This window comes from Corvus moneduloides, chromosome 6 (assembly GCF_009650955.1).
Source record: "Corvus moneduloides isolate bCorMon1 chromosome 6, bCorMon1.pri, whole genome shotgun sequence".
Lineage (NCBI taxonomy): Eukaryota > Metazoa > Chordata > Aves > Passeriformes > Corvidae > Corvus > Corvus moneduloides.
Genome location: NC_045481.1, coordinates 50238670 through 50257232, shown reverse-complemented (window position 1 = coordinate 50257232; position 18563 = coordinate 50238670). Strand labels below are relative to the sequence as shown.

The window sequence follows — 18563 nt, the reverse complement described above, 5'->3', positions numbered from 1 at the left end:
TATGGCTTTGCAAGGCGAAAGCAAATCAGATCACTCATCCAGATGTGCTTTGCTCTGTACAGGATGCTGAAACTGAAACTACTGACCTATCTGTATGTTTATGTCATTTGTAAAACTTTCCTCATCTACTGCATCAAATGACTCCTGCAGGCTCACCTGAGGTGGCTGGCTACTTTTAAACCATCCTGTTCTTATTTTTAAAATTTGGATAAGAACCTATTTCGTTGTCCTAGCTGTGTCCTTTCAATTTACATCATAACGTCAAAATATCAAAGGTCTAGCAACAAAATTCAAAGAAAACAAGAGCCAAAAAGGTCCATACAGCACAAATTGCTCATGAAAAATATTAACTTCAGGTCACTAATGTCTGCTCATTTTTACCTGAGCATGTGTACCAACAGAAGTACAATGCCTTTATTTAGAGTTCTACAACAGAGCACATACTTTGAATACTTTGACTTCTTACTGATTCACTATAACACTTCAGCAAAAGTTAATTATCAACCTTCAGCTGGACTGATGCACATCAGTATATCATTCAGAACACCAAGACTGCCAGGTCCTACTTATTCTGTGCAGAGTGATGCTCCAAGATCCCATTTGCTGCTCTAGGACTACAAGCCTCATCTGATTTATTAAAGATGGATACTGATTGTGTCATTTAGGGTCAGGGCTGTCCTGCATCCATAGAATCAGTCTTTCTGTTCTGTCTTCTAATTAAGTTTAAGCTTTTCATATACAACTACTGGGGTAATATAATTGAAAGTATCTTTATTAAAAAATAAATAATAATCCTTATTGTGCATGCAATGTGATAATTAATTCTTAGAACAGATTCCTGTCGTTTGCTAACCAACTCTACCTCACCTATGCATTTAGTGCTGTCTGCCAGGCTCTCTGGCTTTCCTTCAGAAGACACTGCTTATTTTATTAACCATGGCCTGGCTTTGTAATGTAGCAAGTAGCAGTCAATTAAAGGCATGAAATTACTAAAATGTAGCGAATTTTACTTGTAAGTTAATGAATTGGTCTGTTTTACATTCAACTTCCAAAGTGCTGAAACATCTGTGCTCTCCTGTTCCAGTCTGGGTCAATTACATCACACTCTGAACACACTCCTGATATAAAAATCTCACCATACTGCAGAACAAACAAGAAGCAACAAAGTACGAACTGAAAAAAATTGAGTTCATGACATGCTGGAAGTAGTCACGATAAAAAGTTTCATTTTCTTCAAGTGAAAAAATAAGTTTACAGTCAAATAAAACGGCTTTGCTGGAGCCGATAAATGCAAGTCAATGGCAAATCCGTGGTAGTGGCACAAGGTAGGTTGTGGGTGTTTTTCTATCTTTGATATTCAGTAAAAAAAAAAATCTCACAGTAGGTTAAAATTTGATAGCAGATAGCAAACACATGTTCTTAGTTATTAGAAAGTTGTCTAACCACAATGAATTTCATTATCCAGTTCACTTTTTCCATGTGTTTTTTGTGCTTCTCTGTCATATGCATTTAATGTACTCTACTGAAAGAAACTTAGTGTTTAGATGCAATAATACAGAATAGCACATAAAATTTTCAGAAACTAATATCCCAAAGGTTTTAAGATCACACCAAAGGATGGGACAAACAAACAAGTGGCAACTTGCCATCCAGCTCAGAGTGCAAAGGAACAAGCATTGAAAAGGTAACTCTCAAAAAACTCAAAAATGAAAGAATGTATTAGCTTTCTCTAACTTTTTTACCTGACAGAACACTTTTGATCCCTTTCCATAAGTTTACCACTAAGGACTACATTTCCTGGATTCAGCTATTTGCTCAGAGGGTGAGGCAGCTCCACTCCTCACCCTGTCACCATAGCACACTGAAGCTGTACTCAAAACAGTTAAAAGGAGGAAACGGAATCATTGCACAAACGGGTTTTTAAAGAGCAATCTGATCTTCACTGAAGCTTTAGGCTTCAGGAATACTACACAAAACGTACAGTTAGCTGATTAAACTTTTAATTAGTCGGTCAGCAAAGCTCTGTTCATCCTGTTTTCAACAGAAAACCTCTTGTAATGTATTTTAAAGGATCCTGAAGAAGAAAATTCAGATTCAGCAACAAATGAGAATTCTCACTCGGGTTTTAAAACAAGTGACTTGGACATTTACTACACATTGCTACTATAAACTTGCAGAATGATTTAGACTCCTGAATTGAACTGAGAGGAATTTTTCACATATTCCAGCATTCTATAAACCTCCTTACAACTACCATGCTGGCTTCAAACTTTTGCCAAACCTAAAGCAAAACTCTGACAGAAATCTGCTGGGATTTCTGGCAGAAATGACTGGTCACAGAGGTCCTGGTAGGGTCTATTGTCAAGCTTGTCTGAGGCAGATATCTGAAGCATTCCCTAGATATGCACAGTGAAACTGGCATTTTGTAACTGATACTGTGGTTATTAAGTCTTCAGATACTTTAGAAGTGCTCTGGAATAATATACTTCTGTGGTCAAAAGCTGAGACCACTTTTAACTCTGCAGCTACTTCTACCCTGTAAGCAGATTACTGAGACACAAAAATTAAAGCATGCAGATGAAGCATAAAGATATACAAGAACTATAAGAAATATTTTTCCCTGGAGATTTGCCAGTGGAAAATGTTGCTAACTTGTCTGTTTCTTCAAGAGCATACCCAGCAGATCCCATCTACTGTAGAATGATATGTTCTCACAGACAGGAAAGGAGATCGCTTCAAAGCTATCAGTCAGGGCTGACTACAGAGAAGAATCCTCCTACTCAGCTGTTCTCCAGAATCATCTTTCCAAGATGTAAATATGAACAAAACATTAACCAGAAAATTAATGAAAATAAGTCTGATTTATATTCCATATCTGATTTACACACCTACCTTCTATTGTAAGAAAACAAGCATTGAGAATTATTACCCTTTCCCTTTTTTTCCCCTACCTTGGTAATTGTACAGAAGCACTGCTAAAGGCTGTACCAGGGAACATTCTGACTTTTGTGCATCCAGCAGTACTTGATAGAACAAATTAAAGATGTAAAACAGCTTGAAACTCATTGCCTCAAAAGAAGACACCCTCACACTGTAATATAGAATAAGAAGGAACTTTAGCTGGAGGGAATTTAAGTCATGATTGTACTAATGCATGGAGCAGATACAAATTTCTCCTGCTGGCAGAGTAGGTTTGCATTCAGGAAGCAATGTTAACACAGGAAAAGTCCAGCATGGACTGTTAAAAAACAGACAGAAGTATGTGCATGTGCCAGTAGCACGTGGAGACAAATAGTCCAAAGAATGCTCAGATGATATTTGACGTTACCAGCACATGACAACAGACTGCATTATATTTAAAGAACTAGGATGACATGTCTAAGCTTCCAGAGCTCTTCATGTTACTTTCTCACTTAGCTTCTAATATCCATCTGGAATTAACCTTAAGCATCTCCCTGTACAAGAGTAAAAATAGGGAAAAGAAGGAGCATCTGCATATTTAATCCCATGACACCACTGACATTTTACCTCTTTTATGAGATGAATAAATGAAAAGGGTGATTCACAAAAGTCACTTTGATATAGTTTAGAGGTATAAAGCTAAACTTAGATTAGGCAAATCAAAATAATTCTGTTGAACTTGTACTGGTGACACTGAACCTCCTCAGCAGTGGCTAATTCACCCTGTTCGTTGAATGCAGATGTATGCTGATGAAATAAAAGAAAAAAAGGAAAAACAAAGCAACCTAACTTATAATTTCTATATCTTTGACCAGTGTCAATATAAGATGCAAGAGAGGATTCTCAAAACTCTGTATATGAGTTTCAATTCCTGACTGGGAACTGTGAGCAAAGCTATCACTTCCCCACTTTTTAAAACATTTAAAGTTAGCATTATTTAAAAAAAAAAAAAAAAAATTGGAAAATACTCAGATATCATGGTAATGATGGCAACATTAAGTACTCAAGGATAGTTAGCAAGAAAGTTAAGTAGGCTTGTGGACTATTACATAAGTGCTTTTCAGAGTCTGTCATCTCACACAGAAGAAATTACAGGGTGGGGATGTGGGAAAAAAAGCAAAAAAAACAGAATCTAAGGGGAAAAGAGAGCTCATTGTTCCATTGTCCTCACAAATCAACATTTTGAAATAACACTTGGGTTTAGAGCTCCCATTTTTTCTCCTGCAAAGTGAGTATTATTCATATTTATCTGAAATCTATCAGGTCAATGTGAGATACATTCAACAGAGAAAGACATTTTGGAGGGACACCACTTGTTGCATGTTCCTTGGTTTTAGCTTAAGCCAGTTGATCTTCATTCTGCTCTCTACTGGGTATTCAGAGAGCCAGAATTGGGCTTTATTATTCCAGAAAGCCACACATCTCCTATGTATGGCAGAAATTTAATCTTAATGGATCCCACAGCAATTCCATCAAGATACTAAATAAGAGCAAGGAAAAGCATAGGGTTGTCAAGCACTACAGATGAGTGCTCTGGGAGCAAAGAACTACTCATCCACCATGTGTCATGGGCTTTTCAACATATTTCTATCTTTCCCTGGGATTAGTTGAAGAATGGAAAGGAGAGTTTGGCAACCAAATATATGCCTCTGCTTAGAGGGAACCAAACAGAATGAGGATGGATTACTTCCCTTATTTCATGGGCAGGAAAAGTCATCCATCAGAATGACAAATGCAGTACCTTTATAGGCTCACAGCCATTCTCTGAGCAATTCATTGGTGCTGTTGTGAGCTCACTGCTGCTTTCCTGTTAATCTGCTTTAAAAAAAACCCCAACAACTGCTGAGGACACCGACAATAATAATGCTTTCAATAATAGCCAAACATTATGCACCTTAGAGCAGCTTTCCAGTATCTAAATGGGGGCTACAAGAAAGCTGATGGGGACTTTTTGCAGGGGCATGTAGTGATAGCACAAAGGGGAATGGCGTTAAACTGAAGTAGGTGAGGTGTAGATTAAATGTTAGGAAGAAATTCTACCATGAGGCTGGTGAGGCACTGGCAGAGGTTGCCCAGAGAAGTTGTGGATGCCCCATCCTGGAAGTGGTCATGGCCAGGTTGGATGGGGCTCTGAGCAACCTGGTTTCATGGAAGGTGTCCCTGCCCATGGCAGGGGGTTGGAATGAAATGATCTTTAAAGTCCCTTCCAAGCCCTTCTGTGATTTGAATACCTTAAAGCATAAGTAGGTTGACTCAAACGCTAAAAAGCGAATGGCACAGAAGGCCCTGAATGCCAGTTTGTGTTTGTAGGACATGAATGGATCAGAGAGTTAAAAAGAATGGATTGTGTCATGGGGCTCCTGAAACAATGAATGACCAGAACTAAAGAGAAAGCAGGAGTAATAAGGAATTCTTATGTTTGCAGCAAGAGCTATGAACAATTTAAGTGCATTGTCCGGTACAATACATGTTTAAAGAACTCATGTGGAAATATCAGGAAAGAATTTCAATGCTGTTGGATCAGGGATTTTTTTCCAGACAAGACAGAAGGGCAAGAGCAGAGTGTGGGTATTTAAATTTATAAAAACATTGAGGCTTATGATCTGTATTGCCATATTAAATGGGAACTTCAATAACTTCTCTGAGAAATCTTTTGTGTTAGAATTCCGTAGATTAATAGGATGCCCAAACTAATCTGGGAGTCTAGAAACAGGACTAAGTGGATATTCTCAAAAGACTGTGTTTCAATAGACCTCTCATGCACTGGAGCTTGGATAGGAATATAATGACTACTCCACTTCATCATCTAATATCTGTTAAAGACATTTAAATACTTCCTTAGTAATATTACTTCCTCCGGTTACAACAACTGCAGACTGAGACGTCCTGGGAAAATATTCTCTTATCTATAGAGCCTCTGTTTTTCTGTTACTATGAAACTTCTGTCCTTCATTAACATTCAAATCACCTTCTTTCTCTGCAGCTGGTGGAGAGGCACTTCACTTTTTTGTCCTAGCAGTGATATAGCAGAACCTTTAACCAAGAACAGGATGTGTCTGGGATCACCTTTAGAGTTCAAAGTTTGTAAACTCAGGTTTTTTAGAATCTTGACAGCAAAACAGAGAAACAGTCCAGGACATATCTGTAATTAGGAATCATCCTTTTCTTTCTTTTCTCCCTGTTTGTAGGACTGTTGTTTCAAATGTACTGGCCTTAAACACTGCATAAGGGGCTATTCCATGAGATTGTTCTGGTGAGACAAGTATTTGCTTTCTTAAAAAAAAAGTCTCAAAAAATATGCTACTTTTCCTAACACCACATAACTTCTCCCTTCCACTCACAAAAATACCAAAAATTGTAATTCTACATCTTTGAAGAGAGAAAGAACACTTTAGGACAGTAGAATTCAACATTCTTTCAGATTTTTTAGGCTTAGAAAGTGGTTCTGCAAACAGACTTTTGCAACACCACCAAGGAGATCCTTGGTCAAATTTGGCAGAGAAATTAGAAAGCAAGTTTGACTCAGTTAAGTAATCTAGTTTTCAGTGCAAAGAGCTAAAGGCTAAAACTGTTCCCTTTAGTAATATCACTTATACCTTCCCTGGACAGAATTACATATTTATAACACATTTCAGTGACTTTTCATATGCATTACTGGAAGGGTAAAAAATACCTGTTTTAATAGCTCTAGCCAATTATTTGGGAACTCCTAACCTGAAGGTTGAACACCAGTTCTCAAAATTTTTGAGTGTTACCAACAATGAATATTAAATTGTAAAGACAAAGTTTATTATATTTATTAGAAATACCATTTTCCACAAAATAAAGTTTTAGTTTGCAGCTGGAGTAAACACAAAATATTTCTAGATCTTGGAACTTACATTATACTAATTATATCTATGTTCTGTCACCATTGCATTTTAAGTTAATAAGTTAACTCTTAATTGCCATTTCTATTTTTTAACTGCAAAAATAATTCTCTTTCATTCTGTTCAGTCTGTAATACTGCATTTTTCACTACAGTAATTAATAGTAATATTGTGATTATATTAACAATGAATGGTCAATCACTTTTTACATCCCTGCTGTTTTTCAGTTTGTAGAATAAGTGCAACTAATTAATAGCAGAAGGAAATTCTTTTGGTGTTCACTTAATTTTATAGTTTCTACTTTGGAGTAAAACAAAAACTTCAATTGAATCAGAGACAACCATTTTAAAAATATATCTTAATCTTCTTTTTAATATTTTTCTGTTTGATGATGACATTCATTGGTCATATTCTCAAAATTTATTAAGGCTCCAATGTAATTACCTTGCTGAATCTGACCTAAAAAAAAAAATATAAAACCTGTCACATTTTGAAAGAAATAACACCAAACTACTGCATTCAAGGTAGTGAAAGCATTTCTTCGATGAACAGTAAATGCTCTATTGTGCTACATGGGAAACGTATGAACATATCTTACACAAAAAAAAAACCCAAATTTTTTCCATAGCTATATAGATGCAAAGTTCTCTGAAATATGGTTGGCTGAAGAAGTTATTTCTACAACTGCAGCTTAATCTGAAAATAATCCCTGGTGCATATTTATTGAAAAATGGTAAAAAGGGAAGAAACGTGTATAGCTTCTGTATTAACTAGAACATGGAGAACCATGTACCATTTAAAAGCAGTAAGATATTTCCTAGTGAGCAAGGGTAGCTTTAGAGTTATCAATATGCCAGTAGTTTAAAACTGTCCCTTCTGAATGGTGATACAAGTAGTAGCAGTTGTTACTACTACTACTGTATTTATAATTGTAATAATTGAAAGCAGTGTTAGCCATCTGTGGCTAATCCCTCTTTTGGGCACCAGACTTTGCCATCCCTTCTACTATAGCTTTAAAAATAAGTAAATAAATAAAATTATCAAAGATTAAGAAAGGAAATAAAGATGAAGTGAGATGCTCAGAGCCATAAAACCAGGAACAATAAACACAGGTGAACCTGCCTGGACACAAACACTGAATGACCTTGAAGGGTTTGCATTTCCTTAGCTCATGAAAACTTATGAAAACAAATATCCTCTCTCTACACCCAAACTGGAAAAAAATCTAAATGGCCACCAAGAAGAATGTTTAGGAAAAATATATCAGAGCATGGTACTTACCCCAGAAACAGGAGATTAGCACTAACTCTCAAGGAGAAACAAGTGCATAGAAGCTCATCCCTCCCATCTTTACCAAGTTAAACCACCAAATTAGTCTCCAGGATATAGCCTTCCTTCCATTTGCAGGTGCAGCTCCCCTGAATGCTAATGTCGATCACATGTGCTTACAAAGCAAAGAAAATTCCCCTAAATTTCATTGGGCTGGACAGAGCAATATTTCAAAAAGCAGCTGTTGTTGGTAGCGTTCAAGTTTATTGGCAATCCTTATAAAACTACCCCCAAAACACATACTGTATCTGATCTCATGTTAAGAAGGCTTTTCTCTAAAGAGTATTGAATCACTTTAATGTAGATTCTAATGCTGCCTTACTCCACTTTCAAGGTAGCCAGTAAATTCAGCTTTACTACAGTACTATAAAGATGTGAAAGAACTGTAACAGCATCTAAAAATGAGCTGTTGCCACTATACTGTTCAGTTTAGAAAACTCTAAACAGAATACTGATGAAAAATGTTAATGATAGTTTGCTGAGTTGCCAAGAGAAATGAGACAAGACAATTCACTATATTTTTGTTGTAAAATGTAAATTATAACATCCTAAAGAATCTGCCACAACTCCAAGAAGGACTAAAAGGAAGATCTAAACAACACAGTATTTCAGTAATTTAATTTTTAAAAAGAGCTATCCAGCAGCCATACTTACATAATCAGTAAAATCACAGCAAAGACCTCAGTATTCACAGGATTTTAACTCCTGCAAAGTCCTGTCTATTGCAATGAAGTGCCTCAAAGTACTGAAGGCACCTTGCTGAATTAAGGCCTTAATCACATATGTATGTACCTCTGAGCAGTTTGCATTAGATCACCAATACAGTCTCAATAGACTGGATAAGTAGGGAAATTTAAAATGCTCTAATAGTGTCAGGGGAGGATTAGGCTGGATATCAGGAAAAGGTTCTTCACCCAGAGGGTGGCTGGGTGCTGGAACAGGCTCCTCAGGGCAGTGGTCACAGTACCAAGCCTGACAGAGCTCAACAAGCATTTGGACAATGTTCTCAGGCACACGGGGTGATTTGTTCTGTGCAGGGCCAGGAGTAAGACTCAATGACCTCTGTGGGTCCCTTCCAACTCAGGATATTCTATGATTCTATGTGAAAAGTTAGAAATGCCCCCTGAGCCTGTGATCCTTTAGCTTTGAGGCAGTGGCTTGTCTCCTTTATCACACCCATGTCTCTGACCCTGAATTTCAAGACTGAGAATGAATACTGTCTTTTTTCGGTGGTGATAATGAAACTATTTTACAGCCCCAGCCCTTCCCCAGACTCTGTAAACTAATTCCATGGCATAACCTCAGTCCTACAACTCACAAATGGCACAGGAGGTACGCAGAAAAGGCAGAAAGGAGAGGCACTGTATCCCCTGGCATCTCTGCATGGCAGCTGGTGAGACAAAACAAAAAAAATCAGATCACTGCCTAGAGAGTCTATTGGCAACTCTCAGTTGCATCTGGGAACAATGACCCATCAAAGCTAACTACGCATTGTTAATATCCCTACCTAATCCAGGCAACGGGAAAGAAAAGTACAAAATGCCCCAGCAAATCCTACAACCTTCCAACTCACTCATCTTCATTTTCCTGAATCTGATAAGCATATAAACAACTACTGTAATAGCAGCGTCCCCAGTGCTGCCATAAACCTCATCTGGGGCCAGGTTGGGGGTTAGAGTGCATTCACTGCTGCCACAAGTATTTATCCCATATTTTCACAAAATCCAGAGAAGCCAAGGAGGTCCCATTTCATGCTTCCACCTAACTGGTCTAGGAAGAAATTAATGTAGTGCAGAACTTCCCTACAGTGAAATACATGATTCTGAGGGCTGGATTATGATTTTTGAGATACAGAATTTTCAAGCTATTGGGTTCTAAGCCTGCACAGTCTTAAGCTTGCAGCTATTGGCATGTTTGACATTTTAAACTATGAAATACCAACCTATTTTGAAATTGTCCAAATCATTAGTTGTGGAATTTTCCTAGCACTTCATGAATACCACTGTTAATTGGGCAATTAACTCGAAACTACAAAATATGCTGTGATGGCATGATATGATATAAGCCATGTAAAAGAAGGAACAGCCAAGCAACTCAGTATGTTGAAAGATATTAATGAAGTGGCAAAATCTGCCAGAAAAATAATAATGGGTGATTTTAACTACCCCAATATTAACTGGTTGAATAACACATCTGTACATGGTTTGGAGAAGCAGCTTATTGATACTATAAATGGCTTCTTTTTGGAGCAGCTCCTTCTGGAGCACAGAGGAGGAGGAGTTCCACTCAGTTAATAATTTGTGTGTGTGTTTGTGTAGAAAGCAAGCATGGGTGTTCTGCTAAGCAACAATGGCCATGGGACAATGAGTTTGAATCTCGATGATGAAGTATTTCAAGTGGTAACCAAATAGTTAATGGCAGGTGGGTGGGTGGGGAAAACCCATGAACAACAGGCATCTCAAAGGGATGGCTGTTTTGGAGAAATGAAGGAATTTATTCACACGCAGAAACAAAACACCAGAATTAAAAAGAGAAGGGAGGAAAATATATTATAAAAAGCTAGGTTAGCATGTTTCTGGGGTAAAGTACAAGAATCTATGAGGTCTTGAAAAATCGACTCTCTTTGAATGCATGAACTCTGCCTAAATGCTTTAGACAGGACATAACATTGATTATTGTTATAACTTACTGCTCAATGTTGCACAATATGAAACAAAACCATAATGCAAACTGTGACAATCAGAATGTATAAATTCAGTTAAAATAATTACATGAAGAGAAAGTTTTCTTTTTCCAGAATTACATAATTATTCAAGTTGACCTGCAAGCAGGATGCATATATGTTACCTGATGTACAAATCTGGAATCTGGAGTAAGAGCATACAGGTCTTGCAACTGTTTTGATGAATCCAGCAAAAAAAGATAATTGAATGTGCATGGTTATGCTTCCCTCATTGTCCTCTAAAAGTTACAATTATGTCCCTAGAAAAGCATCTTTAATAGCAAGAGATCAAAAAGCAAGTGACTAACAGAGAAATTATACACAGGCATGACGGTAATAGCCACCTCCCAGATGGGATTATCTAGGAATGGGGCTGCCAAGGATCAGAAATGCAGCTTGTTTGTTTCTTTATCACATTTCAAGACCCAAAAATTCAAGAACATATTAGGTTCCCATAATGGATCAAAAAAATCTTGGAGTGGACAGCCGCCGATATCTGATATTTCAGAGGTGAGTGAATATACTAGAGTTTGAATCAAGCAAATCTTTGGGCAAAAGATTCCTTTCAAACCTATTCCCACTTCTTACCAACACAGATATATAGTCAGGCTTTAGTGAACACAGTAAGGAAATATATGGACTATTTACTAGGATGGGATGCTACCTTAAAGTATAATCAATTGAAGAGGCCAATGACCTGGCAGTGATAAAAAGTTGTCCAAGCAAGATAGGATAAGAGATTTCTAATGACTTTTCTTTTGTGGGGAAGATATAATATGGTTGTAGGGTAAACAGCTATTCAAAAATTTATATTAAAATCACTATCCTGATTTGGAGGAGGAAATGTTCCTCTTCCAAATTAAGAAAATTAAGACTTTCTAACCATACTTTAAAAATACTGGGTTAAGAAGATGCAAAGTGACATAAAACTTGTGTTGACAAGTGAGAACTTGCATCTTAGAAAGAATAATTTCAGCTATTTAATGTCACTGCTGGATTTTACACAAACTATAATCACTTGGTAAAGATGGAACAAAGAAGTACAATGTCAAGAGTACAAACAAACCCTAAAGACATACAAAGAAAAGAGAAAATGTCCTATTTCAAATAAATTGACAGGGTGTGTTCCGTTAAGGTAGGGTATATCTCAGAAATACAGGAGAAGTAAGAATGAAATAATGGACATCACAAATTTTTAGTAAATCAGGTAAATTCTGGAACATTTTTACTTGTCTAAAAGGCAAAGCGCTGCCTGATGTGGTGTTCATAAAACTGTGGCTGAAATAGAATCAAGAATTAATAACATAGACTCTGAAGTTAACCACACTTCTGATCCCTTATGCCTGCTGTAGAACCACCTCTCAAGTTTTAGGTTGTTAATTATGAGGATTGAGGTGGGAAATTTTTACTTCGCTTTCATCTTCCTAAGCTTGGCTTCAGATTCCTGAGCTTTACTCTGATCAATTCAGCAGATCTAACTGTAGTTGTGTTGTACAAGTCACCAATTCTTTTTTAGAACGTGTTATATTCCAAACTAGTAAAGCATTTGAGTAGAAAAGATACACTAAAGAAGGAATTTCATATACACAGCCAGTTTGCTAGCTACTCATTCCTCTTCACTCTGCTGCCATACAAGACTTTAGATTTTCTGCAAGACCATGTGTCTCAGCTCCTGAAAACAAGAACTTTGAGTGAAGTTTTACACTTTGTGAACTGTTTCATTGGGAAAGGCTGAAGTGAGTGATTAAACTCACGTAACTTGTTTTGTTTTAGCTTTGGAGAATTGGATTAATTACTCCCTGGGGCTTTTTGGATCCTGCAGGGAGCATCTTTGAGACCAAGTTTCAGGGCCAGGATTATATTTACACAATTAAGTGTAGTCTTTGAATATTTTATGATGCACACTACTGAATCCATCATATGCATGTATTAAGAACAGAAGCTGCTCCCACTTACTTCAAATTGATTTTTTTCAATGTCTTCTTAATGTAGACACACAAAAATATCGATTCCTCATCACTGTGCATAACATAAATTATTAAAAGTTAAAAATTAACATTTCCACATTATTTGTATTTTAATTATTAATGAAAACATTGCCAAGAAGAAAAAAAAATTGATAGAAAATTAATTTTTTTTTAAATGCACTTATTTTTAAAGCTGACCTTTATACTTTATCTTATCTTTAATATCTTAAAGTAACAGTTTTAATGCAGGCTTCACTTTGATCAGCTCTTTTTAATTAACTTTAAAAATGGGAGTGTTTTACAGCACAGTCTTTATCAATTTTTTTATTTAGCTATTAACACTTATGTTTTACCTTCAGCAGAGCATTATCAGATTTCTATTGAGTCAGGCTTTGGTATATAGCAAAGATCTTGATACATCTAGCAAGCAGTTAACCTCTTAGTCTGCTCTCTCTTGTAACTCTGATTATGATGAATGAGTGGTTAGTTCTAAGCAATTCTGTTTTATGTCAATAAATTAATCAAACAGTCGTTGGTATATGGGCATTAGGAAGGCAGAGAGAAAATGAAGCTGTCTGTGGACACTCTATAACCCTCACCCTTTTAAGTAATATGATTTAAAAAGTTAATGCTGACATCAAATGTTGGTATTGCTCATCCATACTATAGAATATGACATTTTTTGTGTTATTTACATAAAATGAGAAATACCCTACTTTATTTATTACTCACAGCATAGCTTAAAGAAAATTCTCTTTACAGCTTTCCTAAGATACTGCGTTGTAGTTATTAAATTACCTGAAGCTTTGGGTTTGTGATAAACAACCATTTCTTCTACAAGTACCTGGGCTCTGCAAATGTCAATCCCTCGTTGAAAACCTGTCCAGGTACGGACTTGTGCAAGTACTTTGCTTCTACATTCTTAATTGGGCTTCTTAACACAAGTATTTCCTATTCCTCTCTCCCAAGCATTGCACACAACTGCAATAACATATAGAACTGTTTGGATGAGGATTTGCAATTTATTTCTTAGCACTTTTTCAAAGGAGTTTTTAGACAGCAGATGGATCTAGTGCATTGCACAGATCTCATCCAGCACACATATGGAGCAGCAGCAGAGCAAGGAAGCCCTTGCTTATATACAGAGCATGGCTGTCCTTTGAAAAAGAAAAAGCATTTCTAGCAGCAGTTTCACTAAATGATTCAACTTCATCAGAAAGTAAGCAGAGACCACATGTGTGGCCCCTGTCTTTGTGCAATGTGCCAGGAGCTGGTTGGATGGTGCTCTTGCCCACACTGGTGTCCTCGTTCCAGTAACTGCTAAAGAGTCTACAGCCTGAAACCCCTTGGGTTTATGTGAATTAAGACTGTTCTTTTGTGTATTTTCTCTTGTGCCATACATTTCGTTCTTCACAAAGAATTGAAGGAGACTGCTGTGCTATGCTAAATATCAAAATCCCAAATGTAGTTTAAATGCACTATTTGTTTATTATAAGAAAAACTGTCTAAAATGAATACAACGCTTTCACAATGCAAGCATTCTGTGTACCTATTAATTTTTTTACTTATTACCAAGACACAGACTGTATAGTTGATAGAGAAGCAGCCAAAAAATGTCTGCTGCACCCAGAAGGTAAATGGGAACTCAGATAGGAGTAGGTTTCTGGGCCAGCATCAGGCAACAGACTTTCCTTCTATTAGAACTAGAAGTCCCCAGGTGACCTCCCGCAACCACACAGCTTTAGATAAAATCACACAGGGGAGTCCATCAGACATCCCAGCTGGAAGCACGGGCTAGAGAGAGAATCGGATGCTGAAAAACAAACGGAATTTTTCGTATTCGAGTTCTGTCCTGTTCTTAGCAGAGGGGTGGCCCAGCAACCTTTCCCTCCCCTTGAGTCTTTTTCCCACACCTTCCCTCTTCAGGTACAAGTATAAAGCTCTGGATGAATGCAACTATGCAGCTATCAGATCCTCACCAGCAAATGTGTTTGGGCATCAGATTTTAGCTGAGTGTAAAGAAATGCTTTTCCCGCTTTCATTATCTTTCTACTCAACCTACTCTCTCTTAAAAACATCTAAAATACGCGTATTTAGGAAAGTTTTCTCAGACAAAAAAACTCTTCAAGGCAGGTGTCTTCTTTTCTATTTATTTGTCCCCCATGTTATATATTGGAAATTTGTTTCTTACCAGAAAATTTGTGTGTTACAAGCCTTACACAAAAACAGCAAGATAGGGTTCCACTAGAAATTGATTTTATAGTCACAATTTATAAAATAAACCCAGGAAAACAGAGCTTCAAATTGCTGAGGGTCTAGTTAAGTGATGGTTCAACCAGATCATTTTACATTAGCATGTCACAATGTTAGCAGGAGGGGAGGCATAAGAGGATAAAGGCCTCGGATACCTGCAGCACACACACGCCAAAAAAGGTATGGGTGTTGCAGCAAACAGAGATTCTAGTTAGGCATCACTTTGCTTTATTAATAGGAGCTTTTAAAGACTCATCTCTTTATAGAAAGAGGTATGTGATAAGCTGGCAAACATCTCCTTGATCAAAATGGTGATTAACAATCCTGTCTTACGAAGAGAAAAATGGAGATCAACTTTTTAAGACTTCGGTTCAGTATATTGCTTTTCTAGAAAGTAGAGACTGTATATTTTCCCAAATATATGAACTCAATTCAGTAATTCAGTAGAACATCACATGTTATCAATTAAACCCATAAGGTAAATAGCACCAAAGACATATATGCCTTCCTTTGCTCCAAATAAGCTGGGCTTTCTTTGACTTTGTTATACAAATATTCAAAATTAAATAATTTTCTCCTCTTAAATAAGCTGGTAGAAATACAAAGAAAAAATCTGTTTGGCCAGATGCTCTGTGGTGTAAATAGAAACAGTCCAAAACAGAAAAACAAAAAGAGTATAAAAGTTGCCTTAAAAATAAGATTGGGAAAAAATATTAAATATTGAATTTTAAGCAAAGCATGATTCTGTTGATATGCTGATTAGAGTGTTTGAAAAGATAAAATTTACCTACCCACTATGTCAGTTTTGTTGTGTCATAATGTGTGTGCATGTGTGTGCTCCCTAAGTTTTCTGGCTTTGTTCTCAAACCTTCTTTGGAAAAAAATACTAGTGTTCATTTTTAAAGAAATTTTATTTTATTCCCAAATACAATTATATTATTTTCACCATGTTTTCAATACAGGTGTTTCAAGACACTGAAGTTTCATGGGCTTCAACACCTCTCATTTCAGGTTTTATTTTTCTCTCTCTGTCAGTGTTTTCACATGGTAGCCAAGTCACAATAAAATGTTTACACAGAAACTGAACTGCTAGTAAATAGATATATCTAATTGCTGATGTACAAGCAAAATTTGGTCTAAATGCTCTGTTATTAGAGGACACTTATTTTGCCATCCATATCTTTAAATAACTATTGCAGTTTACTACTGGACAAACCTACTTGAAAGAACAATTAAATAAATTAAACCATGTTAAAACCACATTCTTGAAAAAAAAAGTAACCTTTAGTTAGGACAATTACTCTGTGGGCGTAAAACAAAAGCACAAATGTCATATTTTCCATGAAATTTACTTTTGTATGAATCATCAATCCTGTTTTCTCCTGAACTAGACTAGCCAAATATGACAAAAAAATCCCAAAGTTGCCTGAACTGGATGATCCAAGTAATTACATGTTACAGCAGAATGCATCTATGACAAAACTTTCAAAAATTTGAGGAAAAAGTTATTATAGCCCCTGGTTGAAATAGCTTTGGTATAGACCTATAGCAGTATTTAGCTGATCTTGCTGTATTCCCATATAAAAATATGCACAGTTTCAAAGATCAATCTTCCTAGCACTGATCTGCACTGCTTCCCTTTGGAGTACAGATCAAACAAACATGCTATAAAAACATGCCCAAATATTATAGCATAACATGAAAAAGGTATACACGTCTCATTAGCATTTTTTAAATACTGCTTCGAATTGAATCTTCTCAAAAGTCCTGATACGTGCAAACTTTTTGTCTTCCACACCGACCCCCAAAGCTCCCATCTTCTCCTTTGCTTAGGGCCTATTTGTTCAGCCTCAGGCCCTGATCCTCAGTCCATCAGCTTCAATGGTCAGCTCACATGCATAAGTATTTGCAGAAATCAAGTCTTTAAATGGAAAGGTACCTCAGGTCACAAGCTGTCCTGTTGGTCTATTTTATTTGTCTCCATTTATGACACTGTACATAGTCCTGTTAGTGCATAGTAAGAGTCTGTATCTGCCTGACTCATGTACAGAATATTTGTAAGTTTGGAGAGGTAAAATAGAGATGATTTAAGACGATCTAATCCTATATTACTGTAGAAGCTATACTTTAGTGCTGTTCTCAGTATGTGAGGAAACACAGGGCTGAATCCATCGGTTGTACCTCCTACATTTTATTTTATTTTCAGTTTATGTGAACTTAAGGTTTGCATATGTTTCTAGACATATAGTGCTAAACACTAAAATAAGTCCTTTAAGCAAAGAACAGTCAGCATAGTGTTGGCTTCCCCAGATATTCATGTCACTGTAATTGAAGTCTGGCTTGCAGAGGACACCTATCACGAGCCAGGCTGTGGCTCATCATTTCATACAGTCATTTACTCAGCTCCATTGCTCAGGCTGCTGAACCACATCCCAGCTCTCATGGCCACAATATGTCAGGTGTCTCAGCTGTACTAACAACTTGCCCTGCAACAGCCAGTGTGCAGTTGTGTGATATTAACAGTCCATACTTCTCATGGGAGTTTAAATACTTACTTGATTGATCTAAATACAAGAATTGTTGTCCAAGTACTTTTTTATGCCACTTTTGTTTACCACAGCTCTTTGTTGATGTCAGCCAAGAAGAGCAGCACTCAGATCAGCAGTCCACAATATAATTACTAAAGCCCTTTTTATGTTTGTAACACTAGATGAACATGAACTAAACCATACTTACAACTTCTCACCCAACTAGCTTGGTACACAAAAAGTTCACCATGAAACTACCATTGAATTTACTGCATTGCTTTCCTTGGAAAGTGTGCTCCATATTGAGGTATAAAGAGCTGCTCTTTGTATAGACTTATGTTACAATTTTCATTTTTAGAAGAGAAAAATGATGAAAAGAAAATGATGGCTTAAAAAAAAAATGCAGTAACAAAGCCAGAAAGAATATAACAAATTCCTCACTCTCAATTCAGTAATCACTTTATATTTCCTTCTCAGAACTATTTTTCAATGGTAATACTTGGTTTTAAACTGTTTATCTTATTTGATAATATTTTTCTTATCTCTGACTGACAATGCTCATTAAAAAAATGCTGACCTGTAAGTGAAGGAAAGTGCAAATAGCATAGCAAAACCATATGTGAAAATGAACATTTGTAAAGAGGAAGAGTTAGTAGAAATTGAACATATTTCCATATTGAGAGGAGAACCAGCCATATTTTTTCCCTGATGAATGCAGTTTTGTGAACATCCTTTTCCACAAATGATTGAATAAATATTTTTTCATAAACTGTATTTGTGACTTAAGAGAACAAGCTGCATAGATTGGTTTCATTTATACTACATCATACAAGAGGTGTTGCAATAATTTATATCATGCCAAGTCTAAGGCCCATTAGATTTTCCTTATTATACTTGACTAAAGCTAAACAGCAATTCCGAAAGCTTTCTATTT

General features: G+C 36.5%; 1 protein-coding gene across 7 annotated transcripts in view; it reads right to left on the bottom strand.

Moving 5' to 3' along the window:
* SOX6 (SRY-box transcription factor 6) overlaps window positions 1-18563 on the bottom strand; it is a 373678-nt gene that overhangs the window by 298699 nt on the left and 56416 nt on the right. The gene's annotated exons all lie outside the window — the stretch shown is intronic.